The 17,360-nt window shown below is 46.2% G+C and overlaps 1 pseudogene; it reads left to right on the top strand.

Annotated features, from left to right (window-relative positions):
* The first annotated feature begins 8,189 nt into the window (after positions 1 to 8,189).
* Positions 8,190 to 9,059, top strand: LOC109783987 (putative E3 ubiquitin-protein ligase SINA-like 6; annotated as a pseudogene).
* Positions 9,060 to 17,360: the final 8,301 nt, after the last annotated feature.

Here is a 17,360-nt window from a genome sequence, read left to right as displayed (position 1 = left end):
TTGAACTCATTCATGATGCTACTGAAAATTATTATTAGGGAGGAATGTATGCTTGTAGGAATTGCAATAATATCAAGTTTCCTCTCTATGTGCTTAAAATTTTAAAGTTATGCTTGTTTTGCCTTCCTATGCTAGTTGATTATTGTTCCCATAAGTTGTTTGCTCACAAAATCCCTATGCATAGGAAGTGTGTTAGACTTAAATGTGCTAGTCATATTCTTCATGATGCTCTCTTTATGTTTCAATTCTTATCTTTTATGCGAGCATCATTGAAATCATCATGCCTAGCTAGGGGCGTTAAACGTTAGCGCTTGTTGGGAGGCAACCCAAATTTATTTTCGTTTTTTGCTTTTTGGTTCTGTTTAGGAATAAATGATCCATATAGCTTCTGTTTAGATGTGGTTTTGTATTTTAATCAGTGTTTGTGCCAAGTAGAACTTTTGGGGAGACTTGGGTGAAGTCTTTACGATCATGCTGTAAAAAACAGAAACTTTAGCGCTCACGAGATTAGCTAAAACTTTTTATTGAAGAGTGCTATTTAGTTGATTCTTTTTGAAGATGATTACTAGACAAATTCCTCAGGTCCACCAATTTATTTTAGAATTTTTTGAGTTCCAGAAGTTTGCGTTAGTTACAGATTACTACAGACTGTTCTGTTTTTGACAGATTCTGTTTTCATTGTGTTGCTTGCTTATTTTGATGAATCTATGACTAGTAAAATAGTTTATAAACCATGGAGAAGTTGGAATACAGTAGGTTTAACACCAATATAAATTAAGAATGAGTTCATTACAGTACCTTGAAGTGGTGTTTTGTTTTCTTTCACTAACGGAGCTCACGAGTTTTCTGTTAAGTTTTGTGTTGTGAAGTTTTCAAGTTTTGGGTAAAGATTCGATGGACTATGGAATAAGGAGTGGAAAGAGCCTAAGCTTGGGGATTCCCAAGGCACCCCAAGGTAATATTCAAGGATAACCAAGAGCCTAAGCTTGGGGGATGCCCCGGAAGGCCTCCCCTCTTCCGTCTTCATTCATCGGTAACTTTACTTGGAGCTATATTTTTATTCACCACATGATATGTGTTTTGCTTGGAGCGTCATTTTATTTTCTTTAGCCTTGCTTGCTGTTTGAATAAAACACCAAGATCTCAAATTCTTGAATGAGAGAGAGTCTTCACATAGCTAAATAATTATTTAACTGCTCATTGATATTCACTTATATCTTTTTGGAGTGGTTTGTCATTTACTCGTGTGCCTCACTTATATGCTATGAGTAAATGGTTGAATGATTTGAATGTCATAAATCTGAAATTATATATGTTTCATATGCCTTTCCCATGGGGAGTAATACCTTCACATATAAGAATTAGAGGTGGTAAATTTATTGAAGGTTAGCAAACATTGTATTGGTCACTTGAACAATTCATGAAAGAATATTGAAGGAAGAGAGATTTCATATATAAATATACTATCTTGGACATCTTCTATGATTGTGAGCCCCATTAATTATTTTCAAACCTGAGCAAATTAGTTGAAGTTGGACAAGGAAGACAACATAATGAGTTATGCTTGGGTATATTTGTATAAGTTATATTGTTTTGGATCCTCTAACATGTGGTGCTTGCTATTTAGAATCCTTTGCTAGCCAAAATATCTGTACTAAGCGGGAATACTGCTTGTGCATCCAAATCCCTTGAACCAAGTTTCTTCCATGAGTTTACACCATATCTACCTATATGCGGTATTTACCTGCCGTTCCAAGTAAATTTGCATGTGCCAAACTCTAAACCTTCAAATAATAATCTATTTTGTATGCCTGAATCGCTCATGTAGCGACTACGGGTTAGCAGTGTCTTCCATGCTAGGTGGGTTATTCTCACGATGAGTGGACTCTGCCCATCATTGACGAGAAAATGGCCGGTAACTGGGATGCCCAGTCCCATGATCAAAAGATCAAAATCAAATCAAAAATAATTTCAAACAAAACTCGCACAAGTTTGATGTTAGTTGGAGGCACCCGTTGTTTCGGGCAAGCCATGGATTGATGATTGTTGGTGGAGGGGGAGTAAAAATCTTTACCTTTCTATTTGGGAACCGCCTATAATGTATGTAGTATGGAAGATATTGGGAAATCTTGGTCGTTATGTTGACAATGAAAGCATACCTCTCAAAATTATTTTCATTTTTTTTTCTTCGAGCTCTGGCACCTCTACAAATCCCTGCTTCCATCTGCGAAGGGCCTATCTTTTACTTTTATGCAAGAGTCAGTAGTATTCCTTCTCATTCCAACCTACTCTTTAGTTGGCAAGCATCATATGATGGAAAGATCTAAGCATATATGGCCATTCAAATATATTTGAGCATGAATTATTACTGTTGACATTACCCTTGAGGTAAAAGGTTGGGAGGCGAAACATTAAGCCCCTATCTTTCTCTGTGTTCGATGAATACTATTTGTTCTAAAAATATGCTTTGAGTGGTAGCAATCATGGAAGACTAAATGATAGTTGAGTATGTGAAGTTTGCTGAATCAAAGCTCTGACATAGACTCTTCCTGAAAATAAGATGAATTGTAATTGTTTGATGACTAATAACACAGTTTGTTAGTTTTCAAAAGTTCTATGAGTTGAGCTACTGTTATGACATATAATGATGCTAGAAAAGGTGATTGAAATTATCATTGATCAAACTTATGCACCTGCTAGCATTCACACTTCATAAATCATTTCTTTTATCATTTACCTACTCGAGGATGAGCAGGAATTAAGCTTGGGGATGCTGATACGTCTCCAACGTATCTATAATTTATGAAGTATTCATGCTATTATATTATCCATCTTGGGTGTTTTATGGGCTTTACTATGCACTTTTATATTATTTTTGGGACTAACCTATTGACCCAGAGCCCAGTGCCAGTTCCTGTTCTTTCCCTTGTTTCAGTGTTTCAAAGAAAAGGAATATCAAACGGAGTCGAAACGGAATGAAACCTTCTGGAGAAGTTATTTTTGGAAAGAAAGCAACCCGGGAGACTTGGAGTCCACGTCAAGAAAGCAACGAGGAAGGAACGAGGCAGGGGGGTGCGCCCACCCCCCTGGTCGCGCCCTCCACCCTCGTGGGCCCCTCGTGGCTCCCCTGATGTATTTCTTCCGCCTATATATATCTATATAGCATAAAACTATCGGGGAACAAGATAGATCGGGAGTTCCGCCGCCGCAAGCCTCTGTAGCCACCAAAAACCAATCGGGACCCTGTTCCGGCACCCTGCCGGAGGGGGGATCCCTCACCGGTGGCCATCTTCATCATCCCGGCGCTCTCCATGATGAGGAGGGAGTAGTTCACCCTCGGGGCTGAGGGTATGTACCAGTAGCTATGTGTTTGATCTCTCTCTCTCTCTCGTGTTCTTGAGGTGATGTGATCTTGATGTATCGCGAGCTTTGCTATTATAGTTGGATCTTATGATGTTTCTCCCCCTCTACTCTCTTGTAATGGATTGAGTTTTCCCTTTGAAGTTATATTATCGGATTGAGTCTTTAAAGGATTTGAGAACACTTGATGTATGTCTTGCGTGGGATACCCGTGGTGACGATGGGGTATTCTATTGATCCACTTGATGTATGTTTTGGTGATCAACTTGTGGGTTCCGCCCATGAACCTATGCATAGGGGTTGGTACACGTTTTCGCCTTGACTCTCCGGTAGAAACTTTGGGGCACTCTTTGAGGTCCTATGTGTTGGTTGAATAGATGAATTTGAGATTGTGTGATGCATATCGTATAATCATACCCACGGATACTTGAGGTGACATTGGAGTATCTAGGTGACATTAGGGTTTTGGTTGATGTGTGTCTGAAGGTGTTATTTTACTATGAACTCTAGGGCTGTTTGTGACACTTATAGGAATAGCCCAATGGATTGATCGAAAAGAATAACTTTGAGGTGGTTTCGTACCCTACCATAATCTCGTCGTTTGTTCTCCGCTATCAGTGACTTTGGAGTGACTCTTTGTTGCATGTTGAGAGATAATTATATGATCCAATTATGTTATTATTGTTGAGAGAACTTGCACTAGTGAAAGTATGAACCCTAGGCCTTGTTTCCTAGCATTGCAATACCGTTTACGCTCACTTTTATCATTAGTTACCTTGCTGTTTTTATATTTTTTCAGATTACAAAAACCTATATCTACCATCCATATTGCACTTGTATCACCATCTCTTCGCCGAACTAGTGCACCTATACAATTTACCATTGTATTGGGTGTGTTGGGGACACAAGAGACTCTTTGTTATTTGGTTGCAGGGTTGTTTGAGAGAGACCATCTTCATCCTATGCCTCCCACGGATTGATAAACCTTAGGTCATCCACTTGAGGGAAATTTGCTACTGTCCAACAAACCTCTACACTTGGAGGCCCAACAACGTCTACAAGAAGAAGGTTGTGTAGTAGACATCAGGCGCCCACCCGACGGAAGAACTGCTTGGCGTGGCGGTCCGAGGCCGGCACTTGTGACCCGCCAAGGATGGCCGCAACAACGTGGGGAGCTGGTGCCGCGAAGCGCGCGACAAAGAGGCCGCGCAGCTCCTCCCAGGAGGCCACTGAAGACTCCGGCAAGCCAAGAAGCCAGGCACGCGGCACACCCGTAAGGGCCATGGGGAACCAATTCGCCATAACCTTGCCGTCGCCGCCGGCTGCCCCAACAGCCTCCGCATACGCCTGGAGAAACCTTGTCGGATCCGCCATGCCGTCATACCGAGGCGGCAGCTCCGGCCTGAACTTTGGCGGCCATTGCACTTGCCGCAAGGCGGGGGTGAAAGCCCGGTGATACGCAGTGCCTCCGAACGCGCCCGGCGGCCCGGCCAGTGGAGCGACGCCCGCCATGAGAGCCGAACAGCGAGGGCGGGGCAATGCAGATGATGAGGTGAATCTTCGACGCGCCCTTACCTGGTGCGCCAAATGTCGGATTCAGGGCTCTGCAGACCCAAGAAAGATTCGAACTCTGCGGTGCGTGCAAAGAACTCGATCTCCCCAGCCTACCAACTTGACGCTCTCACGGCCCAGCTCAATGAACGGGGGAGGAAAGGGACACGACAGTTTACCCAGGTTCGCGCCACCTTGCGATGTAATACCCTACTCTTGCTTTGGGGTGGATTGGCCTCGCGAGTGGCTGAGGATGAACTAGTACAGAGGAAGAACTACCTCAGGAGGTCTGCTCATGTGTTGGGGTGAGCTGGTGAGGGTTCGGATGGATCAGGTCTGGATCCCTCCTATGGTGGTGGCTAGGCTATATTTATAGTGGCCTCGGTGCTCTTCCTCCAAAATGAAGGCAGAAGGGATCCCACAACGGCCAAGTTTGAAGGGAGACAAATAGTACATCTTATCCTCACGAAAGGTGCTCTTCACCTGCAAAGCTTCTGGTCGTTACGCTGTGGTGGGCTCGGCGATGACCTCCATCCCGCCGTCCTGGTGGTCTTGGTCTTGTAGCACGGGAATGGAAACCTTTGGCTGATTCCTCGGGACTCCGCACCTGCGCTTGCCTCCTTAGCACCAAAGAGGAAACCCGATGTACTGCGCCCGCCTGGCCTTGGTCGTCATGGCTTGCATCACCTTAAACTCATGAGGTGAGTGCCTGCATAGGAATATTCGCTCCTCAGGAGCCGGACTAGGGAGGCCGCTCCCTCTGGAGGTCTTAGCGTCGTCCGCATGGCAAGACTTGCCCACCCCACATGAGGGTCCTGCTTTGTCGATGCTGAAGATGGGCCGTACCAGGCCGTTTGATGGAGCCAGGCCGCGGGCCGTAGGCAGGCAAGTCTGGGTACCCTGGTTCCCATAACGCCGACACACATGCCATGTATGACTGGAATAAAAATGCCATACACTAATAAAACATAAGGCCACAAGGCGATGCAGTGCTGGTTACAGGAGGCAAGAAGAAAGATGCATCCATCGACGACGTCCACCTCCTTGACTCAGGGTGCCGGCCCACCAAATGGTGGCTAAGTAGCGGCAGATTTCGTGGCCAGGTCGACGTGCTTCTAAACAATGGCATCCAAAGATTCCAGCCACTGGAAGAAGGCCAATGTCTTTCTGCCCATGCTGGCCTTGTAGTGGCCCATGTAGACGATTAACTCGTAGACGTGGATGTGCATGTCGACGGTTTCTTGCATGACGAGGCGCTGCGCGGTGAGCGTGGCCTCGAGGTGCACATTCTTTGTCGCGACCTCCGGCTGCTGCAAGGCCACCAGTGCTTCAAAGAGTTCGCCAAGGCAAAGCCACCGATGAGGGTGGCAGGCAACGAGGATCCTGGGCGCGCGGGCTGGAGCAGTATGGCAAGGTCGCCCGCGCGCTTCTTGACGACGGTGAACTTGCGGATGGAGTTGACCATCATCTGGCACATGCGAGAGGCAAAGCCGGCATCGACGAGGGCTATGACGTTGGCGGTCGCCTGCATCGTCTGGAAACATTGCACGGAGCGGGGCCGCAGGCCGGCATCTTGGATGATCCGACATAGCCGACAGTCGCTTGCATCCATCGACGCCATGTGTGCTTGTGGCTTCTGGTCACTTGGTATTGGTCTTGGATTGGAGTGGGCAGTGTTGCGCAGAGACTAGGAGTAGATGTATTGGAGTGGTGGGGCGCCTTTATATGAGAGTCCAAACTACGTTGCATTCACATCGTGCCGGCTCCATTCTGCTTCTCCAATTACTTACCTCTGCATGCTAATTGAATGCGGAGGCATCATTGACCGTTCAATGTTTTGGGAACCGCTACCCTCTGCCTCGTTGGCATTCAAGCCATATCAACGTAAATGCATGTCAAAAAGAGACTACGAGTCAGTAATAGTATACTCAATATTGTGCACCGCGACCAAGGCGGAGAGGAAAACGAGAGAACTACGTATTTATTTATGGTGTAGATTCACTCATTTTGCTCCGTATGTACTCTTTTACGGTGTAGTCACTTGTTGAAATCTCTATAAAGACAAATATTTAGGAACGGAGGGAGTAGTCCCTCCTTTCTGGTTTACAGGGCTATACTATCAAGAGCAAGTACAATAGTGGGCTTATAGCCTGCTTACATGGCAAACAATAGTAGAAAAGAATTGCCACAAAACTGCTGCACCACGCCCCACCCCTACACAAAGACTGCCACGCGAGCGTTCGCAACTGCTACGTTCGGGTTGCGCTTGGCTGTTTGCCTCTTCGAGAAGACGAACAATGATGTTACTACTTCTACAGTATCGAATCAACTGCTGCATGTCCGTCCCCCGCGTGCGGGAGGGATAGCTTGTTGTAGTAAGCAAAGGCCTGTCCTCGTCTGTGAGCCACTGCACGCATGGGCGAGGGAGAGGGCGTACTAGTAGTAAAATCAAGCTTCTCCTTGTTGTACGAGTTGATGCGACACATCATAGCACTGGCCCCACATGCTTGCCTCTAAACTTGGCTAAAAGACCCGCAGTGTTCAATATATTTGCTGCAACCTCTAACATTTACCCCACCACAAATAAAAATATATATTCCTGTCTTGACCAGATCAGCGTGCAAACTACAATCACCAGAATGACAGGTAGGGCCAGAAAATTATTTTAATCAAAAACTGCTTCGAGACGGCCTCATAGCATGGAGCCGACTCCAACGACTTTAAGCTTAGAGGCACGGTACACGCTATCCGAGACTATGTCACTATACTACCTCCCCTACACATGAAACTGCCACACGAGTGTTCGGGTTGCGCTTGGCTCTTCGCCTCTTCGGGAAGTCGAACAATGATGGTAATACTATAGTGGATTACTACTAGTATGCTTCTGGCCATCTGACACCGAATGAACTGCTGCATGTCCATCGTGTGCGAGAGGGAGAACGTGTAGCGAAAGCTTCGCCTAGTCCTGCGAGCCACCACGCTCATGGGCGAGGGAGAGGGCGTTGTAATCAAACTTCTCCTTGTTGTACGAGTTGACGCGACACATCAAAGCTGTGCACTCGATATATTTCAATAATTTGCGTTTACCGATGCATTAATTACAAGGCATGCATGCATGCATGCCGTGACTTTCCTTTTGATACTTGCATGTGTTGATTTAATGCGCCTTGAAGTAGAATGAATATGTGATGGTAAAACTTTCTAATGCCCCGACCCTAAAGCGAGAGATGGTTGTGCACTAGGAGGGCGAGATCATGCCGAGGGAACATGACCCGACAATGGAGCTCTCTATGGTCTCTATGGACCTCACCTTGCTCCACTGCCCCTTGTGCCTCCGCCCCTTGAAGCCTCTAGTGTATGAGGTTCGAATACACCCCGTCCGTTCTGCTGATCGAGCAAGGTGTAGGTTTCTTGATTGATGTGTTGTTCGATTAATTCGTGCAGCGCAAGGGAGGGCACCTGGTCTGCGCGGACTGCCGCGGCGAGCGCCCTGGGAACCAGCGGCAGTGCCAGAAGTGCGAGCATGGCGGTGGCTTCGACATGCGGAACACGGAGATGGACGCTGTCCTCTCCTCGGTGAGGGTGTAGTGTCTGCATGAAGGCTGTGGGATCTACGTCACTTACCACAAGCTCGCCGATCACGAGAGCGTGTGTCCGCTCGCGCCCTGCAAATGCCCCGTGCCCGTCTGCGGCTACAAAGGCCCGCCGCCGGCGCTCCCCAACCACATCAGCACCGTGCATCCCATGCCTATGTACAGGATCCACTACGGCAAGGTGCTCCAGCTACAAGTGCCAGTGTCAGAGCCGCGGCTCTTGCTATTCACAGAGGAGGACGACTGCGCGTTTTTCTTGGTCGGCAACGTGCTCGACATCGGTGCGCCTATCGCCGTGTCGGTCGTCTGCATCAGAGCGAGGGCGTCCCCACCGCGCACTACGCGGCCAAGCTGTGGGCGAATGGCCCACCGAGGGAGCCCTAAGGCAGGACCGACACCATCAAGGTCGAAATCGAGGTGACAAGCAGCAAGGATCCCGGCGACGTCGCCGTGTAGGAGCTGACCTTCTTCATAGTTCCGCCCAAGCTGCTGGCCGGGGCTGGGTTGTCGAGGATTGTGTCCCTCCACATTCAGATTGACAAGCTCACCTCCTAAATGATTCTGCAGTGCCTTCTGTTTATCTTAGTAATATGCTAATATAGGGGTTAGATCGGTCTACTTTAGCTTAAGAGATGGTGGGTTTTGGTGGCGATGCAGCAATTACTTCGACATCAGATTAGCAGTTAAAGTAATTTCCAATAGTCGAATGGATATTTTGTGTCTGTTGGATATAAAGATCCTGTGGGTAAAAAGTATAAGTAGCTTATATGCTTGTTTGTTGAGGAAGTGTTGCATACTTCTGCGAGTTGACGCGACACATCAAAGTAGTACTACTACTAGTAGTACTCACCCGACTGCGCACCAGGCAGACGAAGCTCGTGTCGTGTTGGTGCCATGAGCGGCCCGCACATTAATAAAAACCTCGCGCCTCCAGCTTAGCCTCCGTGTTTTAAACTTCTCAATCTCAAGGCTAAGGAGCAACGGGAACGTATGATAGAGCTAATCGGATAGTTGAGAACACTACAATTCGTAGCTATAGATGCGTCTGTGAGAGAGGACGAGTGCGTGCGTGCACCTCTTCTCTTCGTGTATAACATACTAAACTCAGAGTACAAGTGTATGTGGGTGACATTGACCTAGGGAGCTAGCGGTGGTGCGTGCGAGAAGTCCCGAGAGACTAGGTGTGTGTGTGTGTGGGAAAGAGGGAGAGAGATGATATGTGTCGATGTAATGCGTGTGAAAAAAAGACTAGTCTATAGCTTGCCACGAGGCTATTCCTGTCGAACGCCCCAATAACCATAAGATATGTATCTGATGGTGCCAGTTATTGCACATACACATCAGTAGAAAAAGAAGTACCATGGCATATTACAAAACTGCTACACCACGGCTGAGAACGCGTGCCCACGTTACGCCATCCGGGAATATGTAACATCCCAATTTTCAATTTGGATGTTATACATAGGTCATCATATGCATATCATATTTTATTTGGAATTTTCGTTGTGATCCTAGAAATATTAAGCAACTCAAGGACCCAAGGAGAGAGTTGGAGGTTTCACATATTTTCATATTTGAAATTTTCTCAAATTTGAAAAGAGGATCAATTTGATTTTAATATTTTTCTCTCTAATTATTTCCAATAATAAAAATAAATGAGTGAAGATAAAATGACTTCTTCAAAAGAGAGGAGTATTGGAGAAGAAACTTTAAAATCAAATTATTATTTTATTTGAATTTTATTTGAATTAGAAAAATATGCATTTTTGAAAACTGCTTTTTTAGGCCAGAAAAATGTTCAGCATGTTCTAAATATTAGGTTTAGACGGTGAAAATTGTTTCTGGTATTTTTAGAATATTTTTAATATTTTATTAGGATTTTTCTTTCGGGCGAAATTTATTTTAAAAAAAAGTTTCTTCGCCCGACTGGGACAAAGGCCCAGCTGAGCCAGGCGGGCCCACCCCGCCGCCACCGCCTCCCCGCGCGGGAGAGCCGTACCGTCGTCCGAGTCCGGCCGGGGCACGCCTCCCGAGGCGGACCCCGACCCGGCGCCCCCTTGCCTAAGCTAGCCCCCCCGGGCCTTTATAAGCCGCCGCCCGTCGCCGCCCTCTCCTCACCCCGCCCCGCAAGCTGCAGCCGCCGCCGCCGCTCGCCGATGCAACCCCCCGCCGCCCGCTGCCCACCGTCGCCGCAAGTCACCGCCGCGCCGCCCCGCCGTCGCCTCGCCGGAGCCCCGGCTCACCGACGCCGCCGGATCCCGCCGCCGCTGTTGACCTCGCCGTCGCGTTGGACCGGTATAAAACCGTCCCGATTCGCCGGTTCTCGTTTCGGTTTTTTTGTTCTTCGGTTTAGATCGGTTATTTTTTAGGTTTGCGAATTTGTGAACGCTCGTTGTTTAGATCGTTTTGACGAACGCTTTCATTCATTAGCCTCTGTTAACGAACGTTCGTTCCGTAGATTTTTCCTTTTTCCGTTTATTTTTTTCAGCCAGGGACCTATCCGCGATTTTTTTTTTCATGGATTAGTCCCTGATCTCCAGACCCTCGCAACTTTTTGCTCGTTTATCCAAATCCAGTGAAACCAAAGCCAAAATCTTCGTATTGTTCCCCTCTGTCCAGATAATCAACTTGAACATGGTTTTGACAATTTAAAATTTGGTTTCAAGCAGATTTGAATTCAAACTTCTTTTGATCGTAGTTTGAGTTTCGTAGCTCCGATTCGATTGATTCTTTTTGCAAATTGAAGCTCTTCAATTGAACTTTCAGTTTGGATCTTTTATTTTGAGTTTTAACTTTGCATCTTATGTTTGAGTGCTTATGTATGCTATTGTTTGTTTGCGATAGAGTTTCCGGAGTGCGAAGCGTGCTACTACGAGTCATTAGGGTTTTCAGATCGTCAGCAAGGCATGTAACACTTTGATCATACCCCTTTATTACCCAGTTTTTATGCATTAGTTTCGATCCTCAAACACTGCATGGTTAGGATCTGATTAACATGTGGGTATTGGGAAGTAGTTGATGAGGTAGAACCTATTGCCTTTTATTTCAAACCCTGGGAGTTACTTCTACGTTATGCTTATACTGCTATGCTATGCTCGTAGACGTGGTTTGGTTTGAGAGATCCATGACAGATGTGAGAGTTATCATTTACTAATGGTTGAACTTAAGGTGGCTACTTCAATACACATCTGGGTGGATTGGTTGAGGCACCTTGGAGCACCCAGTGGTTGTCTGGGCACCTGGAGAAATCCAAAGTTGTCCTGGGATATCCCGGAGTACCCGTGTGATCATCCTATGGTTCGCCACCCAGGCTCAAAGGGATCAAAAGATTATTCATGCTAGAAACTTATGTGTGCAGCCACAAGCCATTATGGGCTCTGGCATAGTTGAGTATCTTGTGTGACCTCTTTTAGTGGTAGGCTAACTGATGTAGGGGAAAGTAGGTGGTACTGTCTACCCAGAGTAAAGAGTTAATGCTTCTGAAAGACTGTGTCTCGGTCATCCGTTTCTCAAACATCATGTAGTGCGAGAAATTCAACGGATGAGATCGAGTCTTGTGGGGAAAAGTGCGCAAACCTCTGCAGAGTGTACAAACTAATCATGGTTAGCCATGTCCCCGGTTATGGACATCTTGAGTATCTGGTACTTCATTATTGATTTGATCTCATCGCTCTACTTAATTAATTTTGTTGGGTTGTTAACTATGTTTAATTGGGATTGAGTTGGAGGAACCTTCTCAATATTTATCAACCAACTTTGTAGTTAAATAAAATATATTCCTTTGTTGTAGGGAAAAACTAGCTTTATGCAAATGATAACCATAGAGCCTCCACCAGCCATATTTGTATGTAGTGATAGCTGTTATTTTGTTGTTTGCTATATAGTGCTATCTTGCCAGTATATTCCATGTGCTGACTCGTTCAGGGCTGCAACGTATTATGTTGCAGACATTTCAGACGAAGAGTAAGGTGCGCTAGGCCGTTGTCTTGCACTCAGCTATGCCGTTGGATTTGATGGACTCATTTACCTTTGAAGCTTCCACAGTTATCTTATTTAGATGGCCTTTAGCTATATTATTGTAATAAGTACTCTTTTGAGTTATTTCAATGTAATAAGTGTGTGATTGCACCCTGTTATAAATCCTCGAGTACTGTGTATGTCAGCATTACTGATCCAGGGATGACACTTATGCACAGAGATTTGACCGTCTGAGGTCAGATCGCTACAAGATGGTATCAGAGCACACGCTGACTATAGGACACGACCACTAAGAAAATACATAGGACAGTCTTCTCTACTCATTTCCGACTCTTCTCCATTTTCTACTCTATAGATGACGGACCCAAGGAACAAGTTTGCTCAACCACATGAAGACACACCTTTTGGACGACACTTGAAGGAAGCCACTAGGTACCCGAACATCGGAATACCAAGCTTCACTGGGACCTATACCGCCACTTTACCAGAAGAGGAGCGTTGGATGATACAAGTGCATGTTCCGGGAAGGACGTTCGCACCAGTTACTGAGCCCATAGAGTTTTCCTTTGATATACCAACCTGGAGTCTAGGAAAGAGCATGGCCGCTCACGTCTCCATGGGACGCATCGGCGAAGTATACCACAAGGATCTTAAGGACACCATCTACCAGATATGTGGGCGCCGAGATAAGCAATGGGAGATGATCAGCACCAGGAGGGACAAGTCCATTGCAGCCTACATCCAGGAGTTAAACCAGCACATTCGCCGTCAGGAGAACCAAATGTGCGCCAGCATGCTAGACCTAAAGAAAGTGATGACCAGGAACATGGAGCTAGAAGAGGAACTCAAGTCTACACGCGATGGATATGAGGAGGAAATTGCCGTGTTACTGGAGAAGAATGAAGACCTGAAGAAGAAGCTAGGAGTATTCATGGGAGATCCCGCACCAGAGGAGGACATCCGTTCTGAAGACTACATCATCATCGACGACACCGACTCCGACCCCGATAGTGATGATGATTATGAAGATGAAGCTGGAGCGGATATCATGTAGTCTTCTACCGATCAAAATTTCTAGTCGACCACCAAATTATCAGTAGTATTCCCCAATGTATATAGTAATAGTCCGAGTATTTTGTAACGGTAGATTAGATCGTTTCTACGCCCTTGTTTGAAATTGAGGGTGTGATGTGAATGTGTTTGTCTCATGTGCATATGGGTAGTGACTTCTCTTTAGACCTCACTCTATTCTATTCTCACCCCTCTAAACCTATCAGATGCCTCCGAGACGTGACCCCGGATTTGTCTTCCCGCCGGAGCTCACTCAGTTGATCCAACAGCAGAATGCCTTGATGCAGTTGCTAGTCCAGAACCAAGGCAACAACAACAACAACAAAAACAACCCACCGCCACCACCTCCAGTTGAAAACTTAGCCCATTTCCTGAGGTTGAATCCGCCGGTGTTTTCCAGTAGCACCAAGCCGATTGTTGCTGATGACTGGCTCCGCAGGATTGGAAGGGAGCTGACCACCGCACGTTGCACAGATGCTGAGAAGGTGCACTTTGCCGCACACCAACTGGATGGACCCGCATCCTCATGGTGGGAGAATTACACAACCACCTTCCCCATAGCCAATATCACTTGGGATCAGTTTCAGCAAGCATTCCGCACAACCCATGTCTCAACTAGAGCTATGAGCATGAAGAAGCGTGAGTTTCGCAAATTACGCCAGGGAAATCGTACTATGGGGAAGTACGTGGATGAGTTCAGCAAGTTAGCTCGCTACGCCCCAGATGATGTGGCCATAGATGCCGCGAAGCAGGAGAAGTTTATGGAAGGACTGAATGATGAGCTGAGTATGCAGTTGATGGTGGCAACATTTGCTAACCACCAGGAGTTGGTAGGTAGGGCTCTTATGATTGAAGGCAAGCAGCAGTAGATAGAGAGCCGCAAAAGGAAGTATGGACATGGGAAGTACAGTTCTAGAGCTCAGCAGAAGCCTCGTTTTACCACGAACTCAGGAGGGCACACCCATCATAACCATGGAGGCCACACTCACAATGGAGGAAGTTCACACAACCACAGTGGCCCTAAGAATGGCAATGGGAATGGAGGAAACAACGGTCAGAACCGTTTCAACCCCACTACACCCGCCAATAAGGATCTAAGTCACATTAGTTGTTTCAAGTGCGGGAAGACTGGACACTACGCCACCGAGTGCCCTGAAGCAAAGAATGGAAACGGAAATGGAAGCTCTGGGAAGAAGCCCAACCCTTTCACCAGAGGACAAGTGAACGACGTTAACGTGGAGGAGGTTGAAGAACAGCCCGACACAGTGATCGGTAAGTTTTTGATTAATTCATTTACCGCTCTCGTTCTTTTTGACACTGGTGCATCGCGTTCATACATATCAAGGTGATTTGTGGACAAGTTTAAGTTGCCAACCTTAGCCCTTAGGTCACCCATGTTAGTAAGCTCGCCAGGAGCGGAGTATATGGCCAGCCGATGGTGTCATTGGTTACCCCTAACCATTGGTAGCCACATTTTCCCCTCAGACCTAGTGATTTTGGGGTCACAAGGATTGGATATAATGCTAGGCATGGATTGGTTATCGAAATACGGAGGAAAAATCGATTGTGCTAGTAAGTCAATCTTACACACTACCCCGGAGGGAAAGCTGATCAAGTATGTATCCAGGCATGCTCCAAGGAGGACCCAAGTAAATTCACTCTCAGGAGTTGTTCAGGAAGAAGTTCCCCTTGTGAAGGATTACCCAGATGTATTTCCAGAGGAATTGCCAGGCATGCCACCCGATCGAGACATATAGTTTTTGATAGAACTGTTGCCAGGCACCGGGCCAATATCGAAGAGACCGTATCGGATGCCCGCAAATGATCTAGAGGAAATTAAGAAGCAGATTAATGAGTTACTGGATAAAGGTTATATCCGACCAAGTTCATCACCGTGGGGACCCCCAATGCTCTTAGTTGAGAAGAAGGATGGATCCTTGAGAATGGTTGTTGATTATCATGCATTGAATGAAGTGACGATCAAGAACAAGTACCCACTACCGATGATCAATGATTTGTTTGACCAGCTACAAGGAGCTAAAGTCTCCAAGATCGATCTTCGATCATGATACCACCAGTTGAAGATCCGAGAACATGATATACCTAAGACGGCTTTTACGACAAGGTATGGGCTATATGAGTACACGGTCATGTCTTTTGGATTGACTAATGCTCCTACCTATTTTATGAGTATGATGAACAAGGTATTCATGGAGTTTTTGGACAAGTTTGTTGTGGTGTTCATTGATGAAATTTTGGTGTACTCGAAGAACGAAGAGGAACACAAGGAGCATTTGCACATAGTTCTCGAGAAGCTCAGGGAACATCAGTTATATGCCAAGTTCAGCAAATGTGAGTTTTGGTTGAAGAAAGTTGGATTTCTTGGACATGTTATATCAGGAGAAGGTATAGCAGTAGACCCTACCAAGGTTTAGTCAGTCACTGAGTGGTTGGCACCCACTTCAGTTGGAGAGATCCGCAGTTTTCTGGGACTTGCTGGATATTGTAGGAGATTCATTGAGAACTTTTCCAAAATTGCGAAGCCCATGACGGAGTTGTTGAAGAAGGATACCAAGTTTAAGTGGACCGAAGAATGTGAGGCCAATTTTCAGGAGTTGAAGAAACAGCTAGTTACCACCCCAGTGTTAATTCTTCCGGACATACGCAAGGATTTCCAAGTGTATTGCGACGCTTCTCGCCAAGGACTTGGAGGTGTGCTTATGCATGACGGAAGAGTTGTTTCATATGCCTCACGTCAGCTTCGACCGCATGAGTTGAACTATGCCACGCATGATTTGGAGGTAGCAGCCGTAGTGCATGCGCTCAAGACCTGGAGACATTTTCTGATTGGAAATCGTTGTGATGTGTACACGGATTACAACAGTTTGAAGTACATTTTCACTCAGAAGGAGCTAAATCTCAGGCAGAGGAGATGGTTGAAGCTTATAAAATATTATGATATGAAGCTGCATTATCACCCAGGGAAGGCCAATGTCGTAGCAGACGCTTTGAGCCGCAAGAGTTATGTCAACACCCTTGTAAGCGGAGGATTACCGCAGGAGTTAGTCGACGATCTCAAGGAACTTCGATTGGAGATAGTTCCAAGAGGTTTTGTTGCAGCAATGGAAGTTCAGTCTACATTATTGGGAAAGATTCGAGAAGCACAGAAGGATGACAAGGAAATTGCTTAGATAAAGGAGAAAATGAGCGAAGGAAAAGTCAAGGGTTTTCGTGAGGATGAGCACCAAACTTTATGGTTTGAGGATCGTGTTTATGTGCCCAATAACGCGGAGATCAGGAAGTTAATACTTCAGGAGGCTCATGACTCACCAGAGCCGATTCACCCCAGAAACACCAAGATGTATTCGGATTTGAAGGAACGTTTCTGGTGGACCGGTATGGAGTAGGATATTGCCGAGTATGTAGCAGTATGTGATGTATGTCAGAGAGTGAAGGCAGAACATCAGAAGCCAGCAGGATTACTTCAGCCTATGCCAATACCAGAATGGAAGTGGGACAAGCTTGGCATGGATTTCATCACCGGATTACCCAGGACACGATCGGGATATGATTCCATCTAGGTAGTAGTTGATCGCTTGACCAAGGTAGCTCACTTTATCCCCGTGAAAACCACTTATACGAGTGCGAAGTTGTCCAAGATATATATGACCAGGATCGTATGTCTGCACGGAGTTCCGAGGACCATCGTATCAGATAGAGGAACACAATTTACCTCGATGTTTTGGAACCAACTGCACCAGACTTTGGGTACTAGGCTTGAGTTCAGTACAGCCTTTCATCTGCAGA

This window comes from Aegilops tauschii, chromosome 4, assembly GCF_002575655.3.
Source record: "Aegilops tauschii subsp. strangulata cultivar AL8/78 chromosome 4, Aet v6.0, whole genome shotgun sequence".
NCBI classification, from domain to species: Eukaryota; Viridiplantae; Streptophyta; class Magnoliopsida; order Poales; family Poaceae; genus Aegilops; species Aegilops tauschii.
The sequence above is the reverse complement of the archived record's forward strand: the minus strand, read 5'-3'. Positions and strand labels throughout refer to the sequence as shown.